The sequence below is a fragment of the Loxodonta africana genome, chromosome 16 (genome assembly GCF_030014295.1).
Source record: "Loxodonta africana isolate mLoxAfr1 chromosome 16, mLoxAfr1.hap2, whole genome shotgun sequence".
NCBI classification, from domain to species: domain Eukaryota; kingdom Metazoa; phylum Chordata; class Mammalia; order Proboscidea; family Elephantidae; genus Loxodonta; species Loxodonta africana.
This window is the reverse complement of record NC_087357.1, coordinates 29,690,959-29,704,371: the sequence shown is the minus strand read 5'-3', so window position 1 is coordinate 29,704,371 and position 13,413 is coordinate 29,690,959.

The following is a 13,413-nucleotide window of genomic DNA, read 5'->3' as shown; positions in this document are numbered from 1 at the left end:
CCTTTGACCTGGGAAAACGTCCCCCAGCCACTCCCTCTTGGTCCCCAGGCTCTCAGGGGAGGAGGTGAAGGAATGCAAGCACCAGGGGTAATTTGCTCTTGGAAAACTAATGCTGGGATGATGGCTGAGCGATGGATTGCATGCATCGTTTGGGGGAATATTTAAATAAGCACGGAAAAAACAGCGGAAAGATACATACCAGGCTGTTGATCTGGTAACATGGGGAACCTGGTGTTTGTAAGTGTGGGGAGGTGGCAGTGCTGGGAGTAGCGGATGAAGGGGGTGCAATTCTTTGTATCTTACAGCAACTAGATAGCGTTGATTTTATAGATGGAGAAATAAAAACTAGGAAAGCAATTAAACCAACAAGCAAATAAATTTTTTAAAAATGGCAAATGAGAGATGAAGAAGACCTTATAAAACTTCTGTCTCCAATGTTTACACATAGATTTTCTTCAAACTTTCATTTGTCCAGGTGACCACCCATCACTGTGTGTCCATCATATGCCAGCTCTATGCTGAGGGTCATGGGTGTGGGGCGCATAAAGGTGAATGAGACTTGATTTCTACTTTCAGGGAAATTTTTTTTCTTTCTGTAAATAAACTGTTAAATTGACACATGGCATACATTCATAAAAACACACAGTTCATAAGTGTACATCTGGGTGAAATTTTGCATTTTCCCAAAGTGTACACACCTCTGTAACCGCCCTCTCAGTCCTTTTGTTTTTAAATATTTATTTGTATTTCATCTCATTTCAAAATTTACTGTGGTGACTTGTAAAAATGCATATAGTGCCAATGAGAGAAAAATAAGGAAAGTGGGAAGAAAGGAAAACAGTGAAAGAAGGAACACATCCAGTAATATCAGTACTGCAAGTACATGGCATGATGTCTTCTTGCACATTTTGCTAGAGGTGAGCTAGAAATTTGTTCATGAGCTTTCTAGCTGCAAGTGCAAAAAGGGAAACACCATCAGTTGTAGATTTTTGTAATGTCTGCAGCTAAAAGCACACTAGTTGCTCAGAAGCCAGGTAGCTCTATCAGTTACTGAGGCCTGGAAGAAATTTATCCCACAGTTACTACAAAGAATGCCTTGTTGAAATTAGATATGTGACTTTTTTAAATTGTGGTAAAATATATATAACAAAACACTTGCCTTTTGTAATAGTTGCCAAGTGCTGCTCCTGTAACAGAAATACAGAAATTTATTTTCTCTTAGTTCTGGAGTCTAAAAGTCCAAATCAAGGTCTTGACCATATCAATTTCTTTCTTGTCAGCAGTCCTGGGCATTCCTTGGTGATCCTTACATGGAATCTGTGTGCATGTCTCTGTGTCTAATCTATTCTGTTTATAACTCAGAAGTGATTAGATTTAGAACCCCTCCTACTCAGATATAATCTAATTAACATAACAAAAATCCAAAGAGAATCGCATCCACAGCTGTAGAGGTTAGGATCCCAGTACCTATTTTGGGGGAAGACAATTTAACTCAGAACACTATTTCAACCATTTTTGTGTGTATTGTTTTTGTTATGTTGTTAGGTGCCATCGAGTCAGTTTAGACTCATTGCAAACCTATAGGACAGAGGAGAACTGCCCCATAGGGTTTCCAAGGAGTGGCTGATGGAGTTGAACTGCTGACCTTTTAGTTAGCAGCCTGGCTCTTAACCACCATGCCACCAAGGCTCCATTTTGATGTGTACAACTCATTAATTATGTTCACTATAGTGTGCAGCCATCCCCACTCTCTGTTTCCAACTTTTTCATCACCCTTGACAAAAATGCAGTACCCCGTAAGCAATAGCTTTCCCTTTTTGCCTCCTTCCCGCCCCTGGTAACCACCAATAAACTTTGGTCTCTACGCATTTGCCTATTCTAGGTATTTCGTACGAGTGAGATCATACAATATTTGTCCTTTTGTGTCTGACTTATTTCACTCAACATAATGTTCTCAAGGTCCATCTATGTTGTAGCATGTATTAGGACTTCGTTTCTCTTTTACCATCTTCTGTAGGAAATAAATCCCACAACGGGGAACCCTGGTCTCTCCATGCACACGTATCAGGGGATGCCAGTGCTACAATGACCCAAGAGCAGAGCAATGGCAGCCGGTCCATGTGCGGCCTAAACACTGCTTGTTGGGTGGGTAGCTGTGAAAATCAGGGTAGATTAATTACCTGTCCTAAACCTTAGCTCCCCTAACTTTAAAAGAAGGATAATAATGGTAAGTACCCCAGGGTTGTTAGCATTAAATGAGAAATTGAATATAGCATGTGATACAGTATCTGGTGCATAGTAAGTGCTTGCTAACCTAGTGATTAGTGTAATTATGAAGACTTGTTTAGAGAGTATTGATGGCCTCTCATCCTTTAGTTGAATAACCCCATTTCTTTTTACCTGCTCCTCAGATTTCAAAGCTTAAACCATGCCATAAATGCTTTCAAATGGATAAAATGTACTCAGAGCATTTTTATTCTATTGGCCTAGGGTGGGGGTGGGGAGTGTAAGATTTAGGATCTTCCTGTTTCTTGGGCCCCCAGGCCTAAGATGGATCACTCCCAGGACTTACCAAAGCTTTCCTAGAAGTCAGTGGGGGCAATGTACACTCTTGATGGGGAAACGGAGGAGGTGACTCTGTCTGCCCTACTCCAGCCTACCATCCCAAGGTTGGGTCCAGCCTCCTTTAGGTAAGCATTATACCTTGTATGCAAATCAGGTTTAAACAGGTACAGAATGAGCATATCACTGGTGGTGTGGAATTGCAAATGCAGTTCTTTACTTCAGCAGCATGGCCTTTGGTTGCTTGCAGAGTTTGATAAAGGCATATGGCAGTTGTACTTTTCCTTGAATGGTGACCACTGTCTTCCAAGGGTGTAACTTCCAAAGCCCTGGTGTGGTACTGCCTGAAGGGTGGCAAGGTGCTCTCCAACCTCTGGAAGCATGGACATCCATCTACAATTGCAGCCATGCTTTGCTAGTGTCTTAGGAAGAAGCGCCTCTTTACAGCTAGTCATGAGCCATTAATTTATTACCCTTAAATCATTTGAAGCTGGACTAGCCTGAGCAGCAGTGAATATGCCAATGCAGCTGGGAGCAATCTCGGGCAGGCCCAGTGAAATGACCAAGATGACCCAATAGATCTTGCTTCATCTGCAAAAGTCTATCACCCTGCCTCTCTTCTCCTTATTAAACCAAAGCTCCCCACTCACAGAAAATAAAGCTGTTACCTGATATTTATATATCTTCAGAGAGTAGTGTGATTCAGAAACCAGGGAGAATGGTTTAAAACTATTTATTGAGAAGAAGACTGTTTCTTGCATGAAATAATCTTATTGGAAAAATTACTTTATTTCTTCTACTGCACTTGGGCAATCTAGATGGTATGTAAAGCAAAGGACAAAACAGAAATTGATTTTCATCTGCATGAGGTTGGTTTCCATGTTTTGATTAGTGGCTTGAAGCTGGTGAGTCACGTGAAGGTTACATTTGGAGGCGGAGAGAGATTCAGGCTGAGATCATAATTTCTGACCTTGACTTTGAGCAGAACATTGCAGGAAGTCTTATGTCACCCCGAGTCTCTAGCTATCTGCAGCTTTATGGTATCTCTTTTGATTGATCTCTTGTATTAAGCAGCCATTCTCCTCTCCCCAATGTGCCATTCCTATTCTCCAAAGTTCTGAATGGATTTCCAGCATCTACAGGGTAATATCCATATACATTTTTTTATAGCATTCAAGGCCCTCTGAGCTCTGACACATTTCAACTTCACCTCTAGCCCAATCTCTCTCCTGCCTCTATGGTGTGAACCCTTTTTGACAGTCAACCACTCTAATTGTTCAAGGTACATCTATGCACATCCAAACTACTCCATCATCTTTGGTTCTCTTCGCACTGCTCCCTCTGCTTGAATGCCTACCTCATTCCCTAGTATCTGTCCAAAGATACCTTCAGAAGTCAACCTCCCATCCTGCCTACTGGTGGGCCTTCTCACTTCTCCACAAGCTCATTCTTCTTTGAACTTGAGACATTTACTGTACCTGCCACCCACCTAGCATGTATCATGTTGTACCTTGAAACATCTTATGTGTGCATTAACCTTATGTGAACTCAACTCTACCTGCTGGGGAGGAAAGGGGAGAGGGAAAGGGAATGGGGAAGGGGGAGAGAGAGGTTTCACCTGCCACTTCACTCATTGAGAAGGAACCCTGGAGTGAGTGTGAGATCAGAGGTGTGAATCTGCTATTCCCATCCAGGCTCAGTTCCCTCAGACTTCTAGGAGGGTAAATGTCTCTCCATGCTGATGGGAATCAAGTTTTTGAAGACTGCCTACCTGCCTGTCTGTCTGTCTGTCTGTCTGTGTATCTATCTATCACAACCTTGTCCCTAACCACAAACTACTTCATCTGGGGCTTGATAGAAGAATCCATGACCTGTTCCAATGCTACCCCAGTGCCTTCGAGTCACTAGCTGTATCGAAATTACAGGGAGATGTCACTGTACTGACTTTCGGTGGTTATTTAAAGGATTTTTGAGAGTAATGTTAACTGTCTGTAGTTTTCATCTTCAGTGTTGGCATAAGAAGCCAGCTCCCACCTCTATTCTATGGTTATGCAACTGTTAATGCTGTCTGGGTATACCACAGCCACTGTGACCACTTCCAGCAAAATGTTGCTTCTAACAGGTCTGTTTCTAAAAACAGATCTGACTATGCCACACCACACCCCTATTCCTCCACTTCTCTCCAATAAAACCGTAATGGCCTCCAACTGCTCTTAGGATGAAATCCATAACTGCTTAACAAGACCCAAAAGGCTCTTCAGGGTCTGGATTTCATCAACTTCCAAGCTTTCCCTGGCAGGACCTGTCTCATCACTCTCCTGGCTCTAGCTACTCTGGTCTTTTCCTGTATCTCCTTGCTATAGAGCATTTAAGGAGCCCTGGGGGCACAGAGGTTCAGCACTCAACTGCTAAGGCAGTTTGAACCTACCAGCTGCTCTGTGGGAGAAAACACTGCTCCCGGAAAGATTAAAGAAAAAAAAAATTTTTTTCTTTAATAGAAAACACTGCTCCCGGAAAGATTACAGACTAGGAAACCCTACAAGGCAGCTCTACTCTGTTCTATAGGGTTGCGATGGGTGGGAATCAACTTGACGGCATGCAACAACAAGAACTTGAGGGCATTTATACACACAATTCCCATCTTCCTGGAACAAAGTCTTATCCCCTCTTCATCAAGTTATCTCTGTTTCATCCTTCAGATCTTAATTCAAGTATCACTTGCCTGAACATCTTCAGATCCCTGACCAGATCCCACCACCCTCTCACAGGCATATCCTACCAGGTATGTCTCCTTAGCATTTATCTCAGAAGCAGTTTCTCATTTGTACCTTTGATTCCCGGGTATCCCCCACTAGACTATAAGTTCCATGTGGGCAGGGACCATGTATATTTTTGTGCCTAGCCCACAGTACATCAGCTACTTTATTGATTAAATAAACAAGCATCTATCTTTTTTTTCCCCCCTCTCCAAGGGAGAGAATGGCTTATATTCATCTTTGTAGAAGTTGTTGGGTCTTGTGATCATTAGGTACATGGTCATTTAGGGAAAGATGAAGAAGCCACAAGAGAAGGAGGGTGGGCAAAGATCCTTGGTGGAAAACAGCTATGTTTACTGGAGGGAAGAGGGAAGCAAGCCAGAGAGGTCAAAGAATAACTAGAAGAAAGGTTTTAGAAGTTAAGGAAAGAGTTTAAAGACAGACATGGTGGTCATTAGTGCCAAGTGCCACAGAAAGGTCTAGTTAGATGAAAACTGGGAAAATGCTTCAAGACTGGTAGTGAGTAGATAGCATGCAGTGGACTAAAGGAGGCAAAGCTAGACTGGCTAACAGACACTAAGAGGAGAGTTAACAGTGAGAAAGTGCATAAATGACTATAGACCAAGGTTTCTCAGCCTTGGTACTATTGATATTTTGGGCTGGATAATTTTTTGTTGTGAGGGGTTGTTCTTGGCATTATAAAATGTCAGCAGCATCCCTGGCCTCTACTCATTAGAGGCCAATAGCAGCATCTCCCCCTCAGTTGTAACAACCGAATATGTCTCCAGACATTGCCAAAATGTTCCCTGAGGGGTAATTAAGAACCACTGCTATAGTTCAACATTTCCACAAATTGGTTTGCCATAGAATTTATCCCTTGAGATGCTCCTAGAAAAAAAGTTGCATGGTCAAACAAGGATGAACAATACTGAGTTAAATAGGTTCTTCTGCTGCAGGGATGCTCAGAGCCTTTTCTATGCCATGGTGCACTGTAACTCTCCAAGACCAGTGCAGCAGAAGCAAGGTTTTCACAGGACAGTATTACATCGCCCACAGGAATGTTCTGGTGAGACACTACTACAGACTTTTTTTACAAGAAGAGGTGTCCCAACTTGTCCATGGTCATTCAGGTATAAGTATAGTAGACAAGAGGGCACCCAGACCTGTCTTATCCCAATTCTGAGGGGCATTTCCTAACTCATTGTAAGCCCCACCCTCCCTCACTAGCCAACAAATCCACTCTTCTTGTCTTACTTGGCCCAGTCTTCTTGGTAACACAGGTCAATCCTTCAGTCATTTCCCCTTGATCCTTTTCAAGTGTCCAGTGTGCCTTGGTTTCCCAAAAGTCAGCATGGTTTGCCATGTCTCTCCAGCTCCCTGAAAATCTTGTCCAGCCAAGCTGGGATGGCTCTGAGGCTTAGGGAAGGGGAGGTAGGAATGGGCTCCAGTGGAAACCTACAGGGGAAAATGACCCAGCAGCATTTGAGCAGGAAGGTGGTTGAGCCTGCCTGACCTGCATTCCTGCAACGTCGTGCATTGGGCTGAGTGCAGAACTGGGATCTTGAGATGGAGGTCTTTGCATAGTTCCTGCAGCTGAGCTGCTTAGTTATTCACTGAACCAACACTGATTAAATGTCCCTGTCATTCTCTGGCTTTCAATTCTCCCTTGTACCAAAAAATGGGAAACCCTGGTGGTGGGCATAGTGGCTAAGAGCTAACCAAAAGGTCAGCAGTTTGAATCTACCAGGCACTCCTTGGAGCCTGTATGGGAAATTCTACTTTGTCCTCTGGGGTCACTCTGAGTCAGAATCAACTTGTTGGCAACTTTTTTTTTTTTTTGTAACCAAACTATTTATTTATTATTTTTTTTTAAGGAATCTCTAAGATTCCTTCCAAAAACTTTTCTTTTCTTCACTCTTTAGGGAGTGGACAAAGCCCCATCAAAGCAGTGATGTTTAAGATGGAGCACTTTAATCTATAGGGACCAAAGTCTACTAGTGGTTAACAGAGGTGGGAGGGGAGGGAACAGAGGGAGTCACTGCTTGGGGGGCACTGAGCTTCTGTTAAGGATGTTGGAGAATTTTGGAAGCAGATAGTGGTGATGGTGGCATAATGTGATGAAAGCAATGTCGCTGAATTTTACATATAAAATGAATGTTGAAATAGCAATTTTTTTTGTTATATATAATACTCAGTACAATAAAAAAAAAAATGAATGAAAGCGTCTGAACAAGAATTCGTATAAAAGAGGAGAATAGTTCCTGGATTCCTTTCTCTCTTGCATGAGTTAGCTTTTAAATGGAGGACTGATTACTTGCTATTTGGGAACGTTATTACAAATATCTATTTTAGCACCCTCTCGGCAGTGGGTTGGTGTGGCGAGCATCCCTGGGTGGCACAAATTAAGTGTTGGACTATTAATCAAAAGGTTAGCAGTTCAAACCCACCCAGAGGAGCCTCAGAAGACAGGTCTGGCGATCTGCTTCTGAAAGATCATAGCCTTGAAACCCTCTGGCGCAGTTCTACTCTGCACACATACGGTCACTGTTATGGATTGAATTGTGTCCCTCCAAAATGTGTGTCAACTTGGCTAGGCCATGATTCCTATTGTTGTGTGATTGTCCGCCATTTTGTCATCACGTGATATTGCTATGTGTTGTAAATCCTACCTCTATGATATTAATGAGGGAAGATTAGATGCAGTTATGTTAATGAGAAAGGATTCAGTCCACAAGATTAGGTTGTATCTTTAGCCAGTCTCTTTTGAGATGTAGGAGAAGCGAGCAGAGAGACAGGTTGACCTCGTGCCACTAAGAATGAAGAACCAGGAGGGGAGTGCCTCCTTTGGACCCAGGATCCCTGCGCTAAGCACACTTAGGGTAAGGGAAGACTGATGACAAAAACCTTCCCCCAGAGCTGACAGACAGAGAAAGCCCTTCCCTGGAGCTGGCACCCTGAATTTGGACTTCTAGCCTCCTAGGCTGTGAGAGAATATTTATCTTTGTTAAAGCCATCCACTTGTGCTATTTCTGTTATAGCAGCACTAGATAACTAAGATAGCTACCATGAATTGAAATCGACAGGACAGCAACAAACAACAACAACAACAATAAAAAGCAAGCATTTTTTGAGGCCAGTGGGGGAAGTGGGTAAGGGCAGGAGCTTGAGGGTGAGGGGAAGAGAAATCAAGGGTTTTTGAAAACAGGCTATTTTGCAGCAGATGGCAGGTGGTGAGCTCTCAGAAATTCACTGTTGGTGGCTGTCAATTATTTTCCACTGTGGACAAATGTTCCTTCGAAGGCTCCACCCTGTGCAGGATACCCCAGGGTGGCAAGCTCAGGGCACTTGCTTGGATCTAGCCATTGCAATCAAGGTAAACGCCAGTCTGCTCCCACTCCCTCAGAGCCTGTTCCTCCAATTCCCTGCGCTGCCAGTCACAGCTGCCTACAGTGGGCCCTGAAAGATGGCCCTCACCTCGTTTCCATCAGACACAAAGGACAGGTCTGACGGTGCTCTCCTCTGTCAGTGATGGATGAGCAATGGAGCCCTGTGCTGGGGTGGCGCTTCTGGTCTCAGTGTGGGGTTCTTTGATGAACCATGTCTGCTGTTCTCACTGCGAGCCAGCAGGACATCAGTCCAATCGCTATTTGAACATGGCAAAGTGATGAACTGTGTGTGTGTTTAGTCTTTGGTTTCAAAGGCAGGCGTTTAATGTTTAAGAGCACTGAGACATTAAATGAACAAATATCTGGGTGCAGAATAGAGGAGATGGACACAGCTGTAATTTGCTGCCCAGTAGACAGATATCATTTTATTACACAGCTCAGGCGCACAGCTTAAAAGGCTCAAGTGTACTAGGTAAGATTTGGAAAGTCTCAACTGTGCCCCAAATCTGGGAAACAATGCCTTACGGTAACGACATTTTTGTAAGAAGATGGTTTCCTGTTCATCACCAGATTGCCCCTTAAATTAGTGGAAGCCCGGAGGCCTTAAATTAAAAGCAGGAAATGACAATGCAGCAGATTGAATTTAGGTTCATGGGCTGTGTTTGAAATATGTGAGTGGTGTTTTGAAAGTGTAATTTAAAGTGAATGGTAGGTTCCTTAGAAGGAGCCCTGGTGGGTGCTTGGCTGCTGACTAAATGGTTGGTAGTTTGAACCCACCAGCCACTCTGGGAGGAAAGTGTGGCAATCTTCTTTCCTAAAGATTTACAGCTTAGGAAACCCTACGGGGCAGCTCTCCATCCTGTAGGGTTGCTATGAGTTGGAATCAATTCGATAACAATAGGTTTGGGTCTTTTGGTTGATGGGTTCCTTGGGCACAGGCAGCACCCCATAGTACCACAGGAGGGACAACACCCCACCCCCACAGCCATGGCTCTCCCTCCAGCCCAGCCTGAGCAGGCAAGACCACAGTAAGTTCTATGCTGATGCTATCATACCTGCTGGAACCCGAACCTGAATTGTGTCCCTGCCCAACCTGGATGAGGCCGATCTAGTTCCTTGGGGTCTCATCCCCGTCTTGTCCATCAACAAGAGAGGTACCCAAGGAACAGTGAAAAGTGAAACTCTTTACCACCCCTGGCTTGAGGTCCTCCCTTTCTTCCTGGCCTAGGTCTAATGGTGCTTGGGAGGCAACATGAACGCTGGCTTTTCCTTCATACATAACTGGTGAGTCTATTCTCTGGGTAAAGGCTCATTTATCCATAGCAGTAGTTCTTAACCCTGGGAAGCTCTGGATAAATACTGATGTCTAGGTCCTACCCCCTAGAGATTTTAACTTAATTGATCTGGATGGGGCCTGGGTATTGTGCATGCATACATACATATATGTGTATGTGTGCACCTGTGTGTATGTGTGTGTGTGAGCACGTGAGCTTCCCCAGCTCACTCAGCCAGGGTTAAGAACTACTGGTGTGGAGGAAAAAGTTGACCCCTTTCACAGTTAGAATTGGGCAGTTTTTCTTTAATCAGAGTAAGACAACATGATACATAAAAAAAAAAAAATACATAGACAAGGCAAAATTACCTGTGCTGGGAGAGGAGTTTAAAGACGTTGGCATTTATGACAGAATGAGCCAGGTACCTTTCTTCACTCTACTCAAAATGAGGGACAGAGAAGATCTAAGGCTCACAGGAGACAGGAGCAGGATCCTCAGGGGTTTGACTAGGACTGGAGAGGAAGCTTCAGAGCTACAGGCTGTGGAAGCTGCAGACATTTCCTCAAGATTGACTTCATTTGTTCCTTTCTTCCTTCATTCATTCATGAATTTCTTACTTATTAAGTACCTATTTGGTGTCAAACACTTCAGCAGGCCCAAGGAGTGCAAAGGTGAATATCCTGAAAATAGGAACTCCAAAAGGGGTTGGAGACACAGAAGATAGGATTCATTTTCTTACTCATATATAGCTGACTTTTCATCTGGGCTCCTGTTCCTTTGCAAACACTGGAACCCACCATCTGCCCTGGAATTTCCCTGGGGGAGATTATAATACCATCCCATCCCTGCTCCCACCTTTCTGCTTTACCACAAGCCAAGTCTTGTCATCGACATTTTTTTTTTCAGAACATTGGTTTATGACGATGAGTGGCATATGGGCCCCTCGTTGTCACCCACATGACGATCTCGAACACAGCCTCATTCTCATCCTGCCTGACTCATTTGGTGATCGCAGAAAGCTCATATGACTAGGCAAGGGTGCAGGGGCAGAGAGACCATTTTAGAATGCATCACGATGGGAGCACTAGAATATTCTTTTTAAAACAACAAAAAACACAGAGTATCTCATGGTAGACTCACAGAACTCTTGATGGGATGAAGGGGTGGGAATTATTATACCCAGTTTACCAAACAGGAATCCGAGATTTAGAGAAGTGGCTATGAGCATTTTAGTCTGGACTCCTCCTTGGGGGGTGGGGGTGGGGGAGTGGATCTGTATCTCCAGGATTAGCACCTGGAAGTACTTCTCTCTCAGGCTTCAGGCTCCCCTTTGTGGATTTCCCAGAGCAGCCCTCCCCACCCCACCTCCAAAACTGCAAGAAAGGCAATCATTCTTTCATCGACAAATCTCAGTTGGTGAACTAGACATGACCACAAGGGGGCGTCAAAGAGTTTCAATTATTTATGTGTGTCTTGCTTTTCCAGCGTTCTCTGCTGTGTAGCAAATAGGTACACAATTAAAAGAAAATACTGTGAAACTAGAGGAAAGAATTATGTTGAAAAGCAAAGCTTAAGCCCCAGGTAGAAAACTGACTAGACAGCGGAGGGGGTGACCCTAATTTTTCCATTAGTTGGGAGGTGGAGGAGGGCTGTGCAATGGGGGAAGGTTCTGACATCCATCAGAAGGACTGTGAGGTATCATATTAATGTTTTCATTTTACTTAAGAAGCAAAGGAAGATGGAGACACTGGCGCCTTCCTTCATTCACGGACAGTGTGATAGGACATTAAATTTGAAATGTAGGCTGAGACTGATTGCAATTGGACCTTGTAAATCATGTCCGGGAGTCTGAATTTAATCCAGGTGCCATCAGAAGTCACTGGAGCGTTCCAAGCCAGGGAGTGAGGTGACCTGTTTTACATTTGAAAAAGACCTCTGTGGCTGCTTTGTGAGGAACAGACAGTGGGGCAGAGGCCAGGGTGCATAAGAGAGGCTGTTGCAGAGTTCAGAGAAGAATGACTGTGGCTTGGACTGGGATGGCCTCAATGAAGAGGGAGAAAAGTGAGTGGAAGCAGATATCTTTTGGAGTTAGAGCTGTTAGGACTTACAGATGGGTTGATGCTGGAGGTGTGTGTGTGTGTTGGAGGGAAGAGATGCAAGGACAGCCTCAGGACTGGGGCTTGGGCTCCTGGGTGGATGGTGGTGAGACAGTGAGAGGAGAACGGCTGTGGGAGGGACAGCCTGGGGAGGGGACAGAGTGTTCTCTCTTGCTGTGGTGAGTGTGTAATGCTACCAGATTCCCACATGGAGATGCCCAGTGGGCGGCTGGATTTACCAGTCAGAGCTCAGAGGAGAGGTCAGGGCTAGAGATATAAATTTGGCACATACTTTTTTTTTTTTTCATTTAATACATCAACCCTGTGTTGTAGATATTGTTCCTATTTTACAGACAAGCATACTGAGACTTAGGAAAGAAAAGGTGACATGGCTTGAAAGTAGCAGTAGCGGGATTTAAATCCAGGTCCGTGTGATTCAAAAGTCCCTGCCTCCCAGAGGCTCCACATTCTACCTGATTTCTTCTCTGAACTGATTTCTGTAAGGGAAACGTCTAGGCCTCATCCATCCTCATGTGAGCAATCATTAGGTATTGGTCAACCAAAGTGTCTGGGGCCTTCTCTCCAGTGCCTTGTCCTGTGGTTCTGTTAAAAATAGTTTTAATCATGTAGATCTGGTTTTTCCAACTAAATGGCAGATCCTCTGGGGGCAAGAAAACATGCCTCCATATCCATATGTGCATACCCCACACCCTCAGTGGAGGGCCTCACTCACAGGCAGAGAGGCCAGCAGGGATTGGGTTGAGCACCAGCTGCAATTGCTTGGTAGTGGCTGCGAGGAGCACAGCATGGAAAAGGATTTTGAGGTAGGAGAGCTTGTGGTAATCCATTAGTGATGTCTGCCGTGGGCCTGGGAGGGATGACAGGCAGCCCCTGACCCCTGAGACAGATCATCTAGTCAAAGGAGGAGTCAGGGCTCCAGCTGTGGTTTCCTGGCCAATACGAACTTCTGCACTAATACCCACCAGCCAATGGAAACCATACAACAGGTTGAAACCTTCCCCTCAGAATTGCAGGGCAGCCAAATGAGATCACATGAGGAAAAACCAAACCCATTGCTGTTGAGTAGATTTCGACCCATGACTACCACATGAGAAGGGAGGCTCACTAACCATGAATTGTTGAGCCAGCCTATCCCTACTCCTGTGGTGGTCTCATCTTACCTGCTGCTGGGCAGAGTGAGAAGGTATGGGGTGTGTGTGTGCGTGCATGCGTGTGTGCGTGCGTGCGTGTGTGTGTGTGTGTCTGATCAGAGGAGCTCACTCATCCTCACCTGGCCCCATCTGCTGAGAGCATGACAAAGGGTTCCTCAGTGGCACCT